Source organism: Thamnophis sirtalis, unplaced genomic scaffold (assembly GCF_051295495.1).
Source record: "Thamnophis sirtalis isolate CommonGarterSnake01/CBP01778 unplaced genomic scaffold, rThaSir2_p1.2 scaffold_15, whole genome shotgun sequence".
Lineage (NCBI taxonomy): Eukaryota > Metazoa > Chordata > Lepidosauria > Squamata > Natricidae > Thamnophis > Thamnophis sirtalis.
In genome coordinates, this window is record NW_028261395.1 from 35,145,583 (window position 1) to 35,160,534 (window position 14,952).

The window sequence follows — 14,952 nt, forward strand, 5'->3', positions numbered from 1 at the left end:
AAGCTTGTGCTCAACCCAGAAAAGACCGAGTGGCTGTTGTGTTTCCCTCCCAAAGATTTGGCCAACATTCCAACACTCAGGCTGGGGGGTCAAATTTTACACCCCTCAGAGAGGGTTCGCAATCTGGGAGTCCTCCTGGATCCACAGCTGTCATTCGACCACCATTTAGCGGCTGTGACCAGGGGGGCATTCGCCCAGGTACGCCTGGTGCGCCAGTTGCGACCCTACCTGAACCGGGAGGCACTCACAACAGTCACTCGGGCCCTTGTGATCTCTAGGCTGGAATACTGCAATGTGCTCTACATGGGGCTGCCCTTGAGGAGCATCCGGCGACTTCAGTTAGTGCAGAACGCGGCCGCGCGAGTGATCGCGGGTGCACCCCGATTCACCCGCATAACACCTATCCTCCGCGAGCTGCGCTGGCTACCTGTCGATCTCCGGATGCGCTTCAAGGTGCTATTACTCACCCATAAAGCCCTACATGGCAGTGGATCTGGATACTTGAGAGACCGCCTTCTGCCGATTACCTCCCTACGACCTATAAGATCTCATAGACTGGGCCTCCTCTGCATTCCATCGGCCAGCCAGTGTCGGCTGGCAACTACAAGGAGGAGGGCCTTCTCAGCAGTAGCCCCGACCCTTTGGAACGAGCTCCCCGTGGAGATTCGTACCCTCTCCACCGTCCAAGCCTTCCGCATAGCCTTGAAGAACTGGCTCGCCCGTCAGGCCTGGGGATAAGGACCGTTACCCCGCCCGAATACTGAATGTATGGTGTTGATTTTATTATATGTTGTCGTCTTAATGTTGTATTCCCCCTCCCTTGGTTTTCTGTGAGCCGCCCTGAGTCCCCTCAGGGAAAAGGGCGGCCTACAAATGTTTAATAAAACCTAAAAAAAACAAACCTAAAAAAAAATAACAGTAAGCAATATAACTGTGACCTAAGCCTGAACCTAGAAGGACTTGCCTGATACCTTAGAACTGTTTAGGGTGAACAAGTCAGGGCACAGTCCGAGTCTCAGATCAGATGAGAACATGAGTCTGTGTGACAACAATGCAGTTGGAAGCGGTAACGGAAAGAAATTGCATTTAGCTGTAGCTGTTCCGGTCCAATCAGTAAAGACAGCTTTGAAAGCAAAAGCATAGATGTATTAAATTACTAGTACAAATTAGTAATGCAAACATGTGGTGGCCTGTAACTGCTAATGTAAGCTTGTCGTAAGCATGTAATACTAATTTATTGGCTGATATTTGCTTTGGTTTTCTGCTTGCCCTTTTTCTTAAACACCAATGACTGCTATTCAAAGCCCATTGGAAGATCTAATTTTCTCCCAAAGGATTTCATTCAGTTCTAGACTTTTTTCAGGGTGATGGTGGTAGAGAAATTCCTTGATTTTGTTCTCTTTTTCCCTTAGTATTTGGTCTATTTCCGAATGGAGGGGGCCTAATGCTACCCAATGAAACAGCCATTTTGGTTTCTCCTCTTGTAATCAGCGCAACCATTGGAAATAATAGCAAAATGTCTCAGCGAATGACAGCATCTGGTGGGGTTTGTCTGGCTTCAAAAGTTAACCAAGGATGGGTCTAGGTAGCATTTGGAGGAAAATCCTAAGTTAGATTGGGAAATCAAAGAAATATCCCAGAAAAATAGACCATCTGTAGGCACAATGTGACTGGTTTGTCCTTCATTAGACATGGAAACCCAGATGGAAATGTGTAGGATTCAAACCAGTGATGAAATTCAATTTTTTTTTTACTACTGGTTCTGTGGCCGTGACTAGGTGGGTGTGGCAGGGGAAGGATACCGAAAATCTCCATTCTCACCCCACTCCAGGGGAAGGATACTGCAAAATTTCCATTCCCACTCCACTCTGGGGCCAGCCAGAGGTGGTATTTGCCGGTTCTCTGAACTACTCAAAATTTCCGCTACCGGTTTCCAAATTTCCACAACCCGTCAGAGCCTGCTGAATTTCACCCCGATTCAAACCAATAGTCCAGCAATCTAACGATTGCAGTGCTGTGGTTTTTCCTATCATGTCTTGACCTTACAGCCACCTTCTCCTTTGCTCTGGTTTACTGCCAAGTCAAAATCTACAACCTTCACCAGGCATAGAGCAGGATGTGCAATGACTGTTACACAAATATGTTTTGGGTGTATGGCCTAGATCTGTGATCCCAAACCTATGGCACGCGTGCCAGAAATGGCACACAGAGCCATCTCTCTGGACACGCCAGCCATCACCCGTTGCTCCTCTGGGTTCCGGTGCGCACATGCACTCTGATCAGCTGGTCTTCGTGCTTGCGTGAGTGCCGGAAACCGAAAGAGCAGTTCCCTGGTGCACACCAGGAAGCTGAGCTTCTGGTGTCCGGCACATGTATGTACCCCAGCCAGCTGGTATTCACGCACGCCAGAAACCGGAACACCAGGTGATGCCAGGGAGCTGCTCTTCCGGTTTCTGGCACTGCCCCTCACTCCCCCCCCCCCCGCACTCCCATTTTGGCACCCAGTGCCAAAAAGGTTTGCCAACACTGCCTTAGACAAAAAGAAAAATCTATTCCCCCTCCTGTACTGTATATTGATGCCATTGTGTTTTTAGAAACACAAATACTGGACCAGAGAGTTGGTGATATTCTTTGAATGAGAAAGCAAACACATTTGTGTAACATTTCTCTTAATATCTGATGAATAATAAAGAGACACAAACCTATACAGTCACCCATCTTAATCAACCAAACGTTGTGGCTCTCAGCATTCCAGATAGCATCCAAAATTAAATTAGAGTCCAAGGCAACGTTCTGCTCAAAGTTCCAATTTATTAACATCTGTGAGGAAAACCCGAATCTGAAGCTTCTTCCATTTCCCCCCCCAAGTTAAAGTTCATGATCTTGCACCCACAAGTCCACCCACAAGTCCAACACATGGTGCAATCTTCCACTGCCATGCTGGCAGTTCCACCCATCCAGTTCTGGTCAGGTGCAGAGGTGCCAAGACAAAGGATGACCTTGGCAATCTAAAAGGAATTTTATTTTGCTTACATTTTGTAGACATTTGTAGACATTTATTAAGATTTATAGGCCGCCCTTCTCCCTGAGGGGACTCAGGGCGGCTTACAATCACAGGGAAGGGGGTGCAATAATAAAAGACAAACAGTGAATAAACTAAATAATTAATAAAACACAACTTGCATTCAGCAGTCAACACTCGGGCGGGTAATTTAGGAACTTATCCCCAGGCCTGCTGGGAGAGCCAGATCTTGAGGGCCGTGCGGAAGGTCTGGATGGTGGTGAGGGTACGGATCTCAACGGGGAGATCGTTCCACAGGGTCGGAGCTGCAACAGAAAAGGCTCTCCTCCGTGTAGTCGCCAGTCGGCATTGACTGGCGGATGGGATCCGGAGGAGGCCCAGTCTGTGCGATCTAATCGGTCGAAGGGAGGTAATCGGCAGAAGGCGGTCTCTCAAGTACATAACATTACATAACATTCTACTCCTTACTATTCCCCTCCCACCCACTATAGAAACAGCATAGTAGATAGAAGTGTGGCAGGCCAAAGATCCAAAAGGAACATGGCTGCAGGCCTAACAGTGGCATCTTAAAATCATACTGATTGCATTAGCCATGAACAACTATAATATAATAGGGAAAGTAATACCCTGAAAATAAGACCTCCCTGGATAATAAGCCTAATTGGGCTTTTGAGCACATGCACTAAAATAAGCCCTCCTCCAAAAATAAGCCCTTCCCGAAAATATTGCAACGCAGCAGCAGCCATGAGGTGACCATGCTCGCCGTCTCCTGCACCTCAAAAATAATAAGACCTCTGCGGAAATAAGGCCAAGTGCTTATTTCAGGAGTCAAATGAAAATTTTTCTTTTTGGGAAAACACGATATTGTTGTAGGAGGACCAAAAGACATTCTTCCCAGCCTCCAGAGAAATTCACTAACTTGTCAGGCCCCATCCAATGTTAGCTAATGAAGCACTCAGTCACAATATAGTGACTAATACAATGCACGCTCAGTAGATGTATGGCTGTGAGTTTTGATTAAACATAAATAACGGGATTGGTCCGCTTTGTTCCAACTGAGCACAATAAACTTAAAATACCAAATATCCAGTTGTAGCAAATGTTAGAAGAACAATGCTGCCATCTCATGGCATATTCTCATATCTGAATTCTTTCCTCTTTATATGACGAGTGGATATGAGTGAGCAAACTGAACAAAACTTGTGTTTTTAAAATAGTACTGCCCATGGTATGCCTGCGTAAATAGAGAATATGAAAAACAAAGAAGGAAACCTAAATGGGGAAACAAAAGGAACAGATGGTATTTACTGAATGCCACTATAACATTGTTAGCCTTTTTAATTACTAGATCTGTTGGTCTTCTATTCTATTTGGGTAATTTTTCCAAGTTTTCTTATGGAAATATTTACTCAACTGAATGGTGTTCGCTAAATACCTTTGGCATGCTGGATGGATGTGTGATTCTTCTGTTTATAATAGACCCTGTGTCAGGCCTGCAGCCATCTTTTCTTTTGGACATTTGGCCTGCCCCACTTTCTATTATTCTACTATGCATTTTCTATTGTGGGAAAATCGTGTGTGTGTGGGGGGGGGTTGCATTGAGTTAGATGATATGTAGCCATAACAAAATGCTTTCTAGAAAACCAAGGTCATCCTTTGTCTTTGCACCTCTGCACCTGACCGGAACTGGATGGGTGGAAGCTGCCAGCATGGCAGTGGAAGATTGGACCATGTGATGGACTCGTGGGTGTGGGGCAAGATCTTGAACTTTCAGCTGGGTGGGGAAACCCGGGTAGCTTTCAGATTCAGGTTTTCCCAGATGTGCCAACATGGCACTCTTAATAAATTGGAACTTTGAGAAATGCTTTGCCTCTGCCTCTGATTTAATTTGGGATGCTATTTGGAACCCTGACACCCTGATTAAATGGAAATTAATATAGGCAAGAAAGCAGCAATTGGAAGGCAAAGCAGCCAATGGAAGAGCAGATTTACCGAAACTTTCAGCCTAATTTTCCTAAAGAACGTTCACTTTCCTAGAACCCAAAGCTTCTTCAGTAACATAATGCCTGACAAATAATCCCAAAATAATCCCAGGCTTCGTTTGGTTTGAAGTTTTCCTTGAGGAGGGTAGGTGAGGAAACGATATTGCAGTTGACCAATCACATTGTCCATTTCAAAGTACCTGAAAAAGAAATTCTTGATTTCCAACTAGCAACGATAGGAAAAACGGTTGACGTGGCCTTGAGATTAACTCTTCACTAGCCAAAGACTCTAGGTCAATGTGTAATGGTTTTCACTGCCCAGTCGTGTCCGACTCTAGGGAGCAATGCTCATCTCTGTTTCTTATTCGAGGGAGCCAGAGGGTCTGAACACATTTCCACGGTCATATGGTCAGCATGACCATCGTGTTTCCCAGAAAACAAGACCTAACATGAAAATAAGCCCTAGTATGGTTTTACATTTGTGCCTAATATAAGCCCTACCTCAAAATAAGCCCCACTTAAGAGTCTGTACAGTCAACCACCCATCCATTCCATCTGGTTGCTAGCTGTGCTGCCAATGCAAGGTGAGGCTAGGAGCTTGGATGGTCTGGCTACGGGGGATCTGAGGTAAGTTGGTGCAGGGCGCCTGGGGCAGCTCTATCACCCCCCACCTCATGGCAGTAGCACTCGCATGCCTCCTGGCCTTCTGCCCTGTTGCAGCCACGAGCAAGCAGAAGTGGGCCTCCTGTAGATGGGAAAAAAATAAGGCATTTCCCTGAAAATAAGCCTTGGTGCTTACTTTGGAGCCTCTAAAATATAAGACTGGGTCTTATTTTCAGAGAAACACAGTATATGAGGTGGTGCATGGAATGCTGTTACCTTCCCACCAAAGCCAGAAGTGGTATTCAGCTGGTTCGCTGTGATTCAGATGAACTGGTAGCAGCAGCTGTGGGAGGCCCTCCACCCACCCATCCCGACGTAATGTGCAAGCACTGCGCATGCACAGAAGGTGGTGCGCATGTACAAATGAGGCCCTCGTGCTCACATATGCAAACTGGTAGGGACGGTAAGTGAATCCAACCTCCGACCAAAGTGGTACCTATTTATCTACTTGCACTTCCATGCTTTCAAACTGCTAGGTGGGCAGGAGCTGGGGCAAGTAATGGGAGATTGAACCTGTCATATGTTGCTGAAATCTTGAACCCAGGCTGCCGGCTTTCCAGCTGACAAGCTCAGCATCTTTAACCACTGACCCATCGCACACCACCCAAAGCCTCTATTTGATGATAAATGAAATATTTTGCACGCATGAGGCTTCTGTTCAACCCTTCTCTCTTCAACTAGAACTGGAAAAGTTTCTGCTTGAGATTCTAAAGACTGTTCCTGGTTGATCTGCACCTCTCTGCTCTTAATTTGTATTTATTTATTAAACAACTTTGTATGAACATACAGTTCATACATGGGTGACTCTTAATAGCACAAAGAACAGAGGATCTGATTGAAGCAGGTAGGTCCACACAGGTTTCTCATTGGAGAGGCGGTGTTCCCTCCTTTTTACTCAATATATAAAGGGAGCAGGAAATAATTTGGGTATCGGAAAAACCTTATCAGAACAAAAAATCACTTTCCCATTTCCAGCTTAAATACTGCTGATTAGTCTGCATTTCTTTGTGTGAGCAGTTTGTCACTTTCTCTAGCAAAGCCTGCAGTAATAAAAATATTCATGCTTTATTTATCCTGTTTCCCCGAAAATTAGACTAATAAGCCCAATTTGAGAGCATGTGCTAAAATAAGCCCTCCCCTGAAAGTAAGCCCTCCCCAAAAACATTGCAACACCGCAGCAGCCATGAGGTGATCATGGTTGCTTGCCTCCTGCACCTCAAAAATAATAAGACCTCCCTGAAAATAAGGCCAAGTGCTTATTTCAGGGATCAAAAGAAAATGACCCTGTCTTATTTTGGGGAAAACACGGTATTTTTCTTCCCGTAAAGTTTGATTCTCCAAAGCTTTGAGGTCAGCATATTTCAACCCCCTCAAGAAATGAACTGAACATGTGTACTTACCACATATTTTACTGATTATGAAGACCAATCTGATTTACCCATTTAGGTTTAAGCAAAGGTCTTGCAATGTTAATTGACCATTTGCCATCCCTCACAGAGTTGACAAGTGTCCTTGGGCCTGATTGGTAAACCTTTGATCTTCTGATTTCCCTTCATCTTCTGGCCCATGGCCTTCCAAGTAAGCATCCCACACACTTTCTCTCTGCAGCCTTCTTCTCCCCTGGATTGTGCTCTGAAACACTTCAGTGAGTTTTATGTTGGTTTCACCCCAGGTCCTATAAATCCTTATCAGTGTTCATACCTTTTTATCAGCCTTTCTTACCTTGTTAAATAGCACCAACAGACCAACAATTCATTTTCAACAGCCACTGAAATTGTACAATCCATGTTTCCATCCAAGGATTATACACCCATTATACATGTTCTCACATGTAATTCGTGTTACATATGAGTCAGCCCATGTATAATTCTTGGTTTCACCCTAACTCCTATACATTCTTGCCAATGTTCATGCCATTTTAGGTTTATCAACAAAATATACTCTGTTGGATAGAAACCAATAGACCAGCAATCCGTTTTCAAAAGCTGCTGGGACTGTACAATCCATGAATGAAGGCAAATATATGTGTCCCAGGAGAATGTGGCAAGATTGAATCTGGGTCTGTCACTGGGACCAGAGATCTATTGTTCTGAGCTTTTGAACTCATGTTGGAGCCCAACCACTATTCTAGTAGAGAATTTTCCTCCTGGAATATGAGTTTTGGGCTAGTCTGTGAGTTGACTGTATGCAATGCCTTCCTATTGGCTAATAGGTGTGTTGATGGTTGGTGATTGGCCGACTCCTTTTCTGGATAAAGCCCCTTTTATTTAGTTTAAAGTGAATTCCTCTCCAGCAAAGTCCCGGCCAACAGTCTTTCATGACGTTTCACAACTACAGACCATTATCAGTCTTGGAGAGCTGCCAGGCCGATATCTTCCAAACGCCACTCTGTAGCAGACAATACTTGGCAAGAAGTCAGATCTTCACTCTAATGAACTAATTGTCTCCTGAAAACTCCCGTCCACCGTCCACATGTGGCCTTACTCACGAGTCATCCCTTGTTCCTTAACTGTTCCCTTCTCCCAGCAGCTCTGCACATGCACACACTGGGAACAGGCTCCAGCTGTTCTTCTGCCCCACTGATGTCTGACTCCGAAGGCAGCTGATAACTGTCAGACAGCCGTGCCGCCCTCTCTGCCTCTGACAGATCCGTCTTCAGAGCCTTCCCCAGACTCCAGGATTGACCCATGTTCCTCCCCAACCTCCTCACTGTCTGAATCTGCTGTCAGGTCTGCTGACCGCTGGTGGACCACAGCAGTCTCTATCCTGGCCCTATTGAAATAAATATCTCAGGTGCAGGTGAGAGTAGCTGAGGGAATCCTGGTCCAACGTTTGGGTTTTTAACAGGATTGCTGTTTGCTTTCTCCTTCACATTCTTTTTTTGATGACATAATTATTTATTTTATCGGAATCCTTTATTGTTAAGACTTTGCAAGCAGTGTAGAGTGGTAACACATTCAAAAGGCAGTCTATACATTTGAGAAACAAAGAAATATTCTGTCTTCCTCCCTCTGCCTTCTCCAGAGTCTATGTGGCCAAGGAGTCGGCATCAAAGCCAGTTGATGCTATCAATTTGGGCTGGTTCGCCCAAACCAGTAGTAAAAAAAATGCTTTAAAAGTTTTTAAAAAAAAGTTCTGACGATCATCTGTGCGACAATCATCTGTTCCTGATTGTCTGCGATGTTCCTGCTTGTTGTGGGAAGTCCAGCTGCTTTTGCATTGTGTACGAGTCAGTTTTGTAGCTTTTGTGTTGTTTTTGTGTAAAGTGTGAGTGTTTGTTTTTGAGCTCTCTGTGTGAGGTTCCTGCTTGTTGCAGGGGCCATTTTGTGTGAAGTCCAGCTGCTTTTACATTGTGTGTGAGTCAGTTGTGCAGCCATGCCGACCTGGTCATATGACCACCAAGCACGCCTACCAGGTCACATGACCACCAAGCCACGCCCACAGAACCAGTAGGGAAATTTTTTGGAGTTCACCACTGATCAAAGCCATGTTCCTGCAATCCTGTCACATTCAGTAGCCCACATTTCATTTTCCACAATGGAAAAACTACCCACCACTAAGACTGCGACATAGATCCTCAAACTCACCTTTCTTAGTTAGCAAGGAGGATGTCAGCTTTCTCAGATCTCAAAAGAACCAGCTATTCCTTTTGCTTTAATTTGAAACTTTTTATTAGACTAGGAAATATAATTTATTGCATAAAAATTAATTTGTTACAATAGGAATGCTAAATTTATTTACAATTCTTAGTGTACAGAATAAACAGAGTGTTTAGAGGATGCTTCCAAACTCTGCCCCCTGCCCCCCCGCCAAAAAACCCAGAAATCCTCTGGAGGTATAAATATTGAAATAGAAGGGGGGAAAAAACCTAGAGAATGATGAAGGTCACTCTTGAAAAGATAAAAGGTAAAAGAAATGTGGGCTTCCTTTCAGCAGAATGATGGCTCTGCCAATTCTGGAATATCTAGGACCAACAGTTCTGGAGGGTACCAACTTGGGGAATCTTTCCCTGTTTTGTCATGCGACACTAGTGTTTCTCAACTTCAGCAATTTTAAGATGGGTAAACTTCAACTCCTGGCTGAGGAATTCTGGGAGTTGAACTCCCCATCTTGTAGAGAGTTCTTGAGATTCAGAAACACTGCTCTACATTAACAAAAGCAAAGAGAAAGAGGCACTCTACTACTGCTAGAGAAGTCAATATCCATTCTCTTTTTTGTCGTGTGCAGACATTCTTCAACCTATTATACGGAGTCCTCGCTTTCTCAAGCACACACCCATTTCCTAGTTTTTCACGCCAGACACACACGTACAAATGTGCACACACATGTAACATGAATTCAAGAGCAAGGCAGAAGCCTTACAGTCCTTTGGAAAGGCCTGCTGTGGTTGTTTCACACTTTTCATTGCCTTCTTTCAATTTCTTTGGCAAGCCAATGCATTCCTATCTTCATAGTGGCCCTCAATAAGCAGCCTCTGAGCATACATGTCATTTCTAGCTCTTCCCATACAGTTGATATACTGTAAGCAACTAAAATCAGCTTATAGGACCTTCCCTCTGGATGACTGAAAGAGACAAGTTCTTACAACCGGAAAAATAATAATAGCGATTGTACTGAGGCCTGGTCAAATATTCCCAGATGTACTGTATATGGTCTTGAACAAAATTAACAGAAAAACAATTTTGGGAGACAGAGAGACAGGGAAACACACAGAGAGAAAGAGAACAGAAGAGAGAGAGAGAGAGCAAAATAGATATTTAAGACACTTGGCCCTTAGAATCTGTGTCTAGGTAGCACACAATTAATGCAGATTTTTTTAAATGTTTCAATGGACACCTGTAATGGACACCTGTAAATCCCATAGCACTATGTTTATGCTCCTAACCTGATCCCTTAAACCAGCTTTTCCCAACTGCTTCCAAGTATGTTTGCTGGGGATTATGCGAATTGTAGTCCAATACTTTTGGAGGGCACTGGGTTTGGGGAGAATTTCCTTAATTTGGTTTGCTCAGTGCAGCCCCCAAATAAGCAACCCCTTGCCCAAAGAAATCAAGGTTTAAAGAGCAGCCTCTAGTGTTAAATCCTTGTCAATATCTAATACTTTCCCTCTTACTGCCCCAACTTCATTCAAATATGTGGCAATAATAGAAAATTAGATTAAAAGAGAGGACGTACAAAAAGATTGTGACACAGGAAGCAGGACTTCTTTTATACATTTTACTGAGAATGAGATCAATCTCTTTCCCCCCAACTAGCTGGAAATATCCCATAAGATTTAAAAAAGAAAAGGAAAAAACCCTCACCACAACACCTGCTCTCCACCTGCTGCTATAGAGGAAGGAAATGCCTGCAGTCCTTCCCAAATACCTTGTGGTTAAATGACTATAATATTTATATTTAACAGAAACAATTGCTGTTTTACTATTGAACACAGGAAAGAGGCCTTCAGATTATTTCACTAAAAAAAAAAAGCCCAGCGGCAATTAAGAAAACACAGTTTATCTTTTGGTTCCAAAAATCTGGACATTTAGCCAGATCTATATATTGCATATGTAGATCCCTGATATTTGCCTTATAAAAAAATTATGACCGACTAATGAATATACAGGACACGCGTTTTAAAACACCCTGTATCAGATGGGTGAAAAGAAACTGCCAATACTGATTTGTCTTGATATAGTTTGCCATATTCTTTTAAGATTTCCAAGCTGCAACTGGAGAGTTGTTTTTGCATAAAGTAGTTTGAAGAAATACAGGAGTTTGGATCGTGAAGTTCTGCCCTTCTAAACTTTATAAATGGCACACATTCAAAGCACATCCTTAAAGATCAAACAGCAGGGCTGCAAACGTTACAGAAGTCATTTTCCGTTTGAGGCCAAGCACAGCTGAAGAAAAGCAAGAATGCTCTAGATTGCTTCACTCTAGTTCAAATCACTGATTCCAGTGGGAGTGTTGATTCAATGTGATTCAATAATATGAACGGATTTGCAAAACTATTGAGTCTCTTCACAGACTCAAACTCAGTGGTGGGATTCAGGCAGTTTGCACCTATTCGGGAGAACCGGTTGTTAACTTTCTAAGCAGTTCAGAAAATCGGTTGTTGGAAGAAATCTCCTTTTGGCTTTTTCCACTTTTACAGGGCTAATCCTGTAAGGAAGGCAGGAAGGAAACATTCTGGTTTCTAGCCTAATCTTTATTGCCCTGCTTACAGAAACTGCCTCTCTGGTTAACCCTTATTACATTGTAACAGCTAAAGCAAAGCACCTATTGATAGCAATAGCAATAGCAGTTAGACTTATATACCGCTTCATAGGGCTTTCAGCCCTCTCTAAGCGGTTTACAAAGTCAGCATATTGCCCGCAACAACAATCTGGGTCCTCATTTTACCCACCTCGGAAGGATGGAAGGCTGAGTCAACCCTGAGCCGGTGAGATTTGAACAGCTGAACTGCAGAACTGCAGTCAGCTGAAGTAGCCTGCAGTGCTGCATTTAACCACTGCGCCACTCACTCATTGATGTGAGTAACTTTGAGTTGGCTACGCCCACATGGTCACATGACCACCGGGCCATGCCTACCCAGCTGGTCATTAGGGCAGAGAACCGGTTGTTAAATTATTTGAATCCCACCACTGCTCAAACTGTTTCGAGTTTCTGAAAGACCTTTTGACTCAACAATGGGGACTTTTGGATTCAAGTGTGTTGATTCAATTTCGGAGGCAAATCTAATCTTTCAGGCTGAATCTCTAAATCCAAGCTTTATATAACCTGAGAAGAAAACTTACAAGAGTCTTTAATTTGCAGCTTTGCCAAATCCACCCTAATGATGCTTTTTATCCAACCTACCACTTGTTATTCTTTTTGGGGGGGAGGGGTAACTCTTCAGATACAAAAATGTATTTTCTGAATTAAAAATTGAGCTGTATCACTTTGCAATAATAAAGGATCTCTAATTGATATTACTAGATATTGTAATGTCACTGGAAACCGTTCTAAATCAGACGCCTCTCTGTGCAATGCTGCTGTTATTACAGCAAATCTTTCTTGCTTTCGACAACTTTTTTGGGGGCAAGGATCAAATAAATGAATGAGACATCCTGAGGAACAATTGGTTACCAAGCTATCAAGTAAAGAAATAATCTCTAGTAACAATTCTGCTCCCTGAGAATGAGGGTCCCTTCCCTCTTTTGCCCTAGAGTCCCTCAATAGCATGTGTAGCTTTTGACCGTCCTCTCCACCTGGAATTTTGAGCTCAAAAGTCCAATAATTAGGTGGGTCCTAGGTTTGGGAAGTCAGGCTAAGGAGAAGGTGGAGAACTTGTGGCTATTCAGAAGTTCTTGTAACTCTGACCAGTGTATACATTGGTTGGAGCTCATGAGAACTGGAAGGAAAGAGCAGACGGTGTGTGGACACAGGTTCTACTATCCTTAACTTAAAACATCAAGGAATCCTCAACACCTTCTTGGTACAAAACCTGCTACATCATGCCATTGCTTAAAGTTATTGCTTACAAAGCAGCACTTGTGAAAGGGGAGAAGAATTAAGAACGTGACCAGCATCTGGAGCAATACCGCTCCATACTATGCTGGCAGAAGAGGACAATATCTGAAAAGAGGTAGTGGCTATAAGAAAATACCCTGCAACTACGTAGTTCTTGCAACAGCACAGGCTATTACAAATTGTTGGTTTAAAAAAGAAAGCAATACACATCCATTTGCATTTAAGTTTTACGTCTGGAGTAAGCTTTTTGTCTTCCTTCACAATATTCAGTATCTCTGCTAGATTCTTCTGCTGGGAAGATCTGGAAAATGTGATAGGCAAAAAACACTGGCAAAAGAATGGATTGATTAACACAGGTCTATGTTCAGCTCCTTGCTCACCTAGGCCTATTTCCAAATTCCCAGAGCAAATACAAGTAATCCTCGACTTACAACCACAATTGAGCCCAAAATTTATGTTACTAAGTGAGACATTTGTGAGTTTTGCCCCATCTTATGATTTTTTTTTCTTGGCACTGTTGTTAAGTGAATCACTGTAATTGTTAAGTTAGGGACACGGTTGTTAAGTGAATCTGGATTTCCCCATTGACTTTGTTTGTGAGAAGATTGCAAAAGGGGATCCCGTAACCCCGGGACAAAGCAACCGTCATAAATATAAGTCAGTTGCCAAGCAGCTGGGGATGCTGCAACGATCCTGTGAAAAATGGTCACTTTATTCAGTGCCGCTGCAACCTTCAACGGTCCCTAAGTGAACTATTGTAAATCGAGGATTATCTGTATAGAGAACAATCCCTGATCCTTTAGCAGTCGCTGTCTTTGTTTCCTCCCTGTGGTCATGAGGACTAGAAGCCTGAAGGAAAGATCTACCCAAGCTGAGGACTCCTTTGCATGTGATTTTTTTTTTACAGACGTCGTAGTCAACTGTGGGATCACCACGAATGAAATTAAAATGCACTGCCTTCCATTTTCCACGCAAGGTGGAGTTGGCATATATTTAATACCGAAACTGTTACAAGACAATCATTTGTATTATTCATGGATACTTTTTTAAAAAAAAAGGAACAATTATGTCCTAGAACATCTGCAATATAAAATATCTATATAAGGCACTGCAAAGCATTACCAGCTGAAAGAAGAAAACTATTGTAACACCAATATTACCTCTGAGTGAACTAATATAACTAACCATTTGGAAATATGCTCTAGGACAGTAGGCGCTGTATCCAAAATAACACACATGCACACTTAGGCTTGATTTACATAGTAAGATGTGATTTGGGTTTCTTTGATGGGGTGTGTTGTATGAACCCAGGCTCTATAGTTTGAATTATGATTAACTGAACCATTCCTTGGTATGTATTCTGAATCAAAGATTCAGACACCTTTATTATAACTGATTCATTCAAACAAAATTCCAGCATGAGCAAATTACTGAGGACTCTTAATATTTTCTATTCCTCCCCCAAAGAATAAATATTAGGAATATTTCCTATAACCCCAGTAAATTGATCTTCATCTGAAAAGACTGGGCTTTCCTCATGATTTTAAAATGAAAACTGACAATTTTAGTTTATCATCTCAAACATTTCCTTCTTTTTTTTCCTTTTTCTTTCTTTCTTTTTCTTTTTTGCTCTAGAACTTGCGGACTCTTTCCAGTTTGGTCACCAGGGACAAGGTGTTAAATAAAAATCCATTTAAATGGAAGCAAGCGCCTTGCCCTTGTAGGAAGTTAAAACTCACCCCTCTCCTAGAAAAATGAAATATCCTGGGAAATATTGAAAAGGCAGAA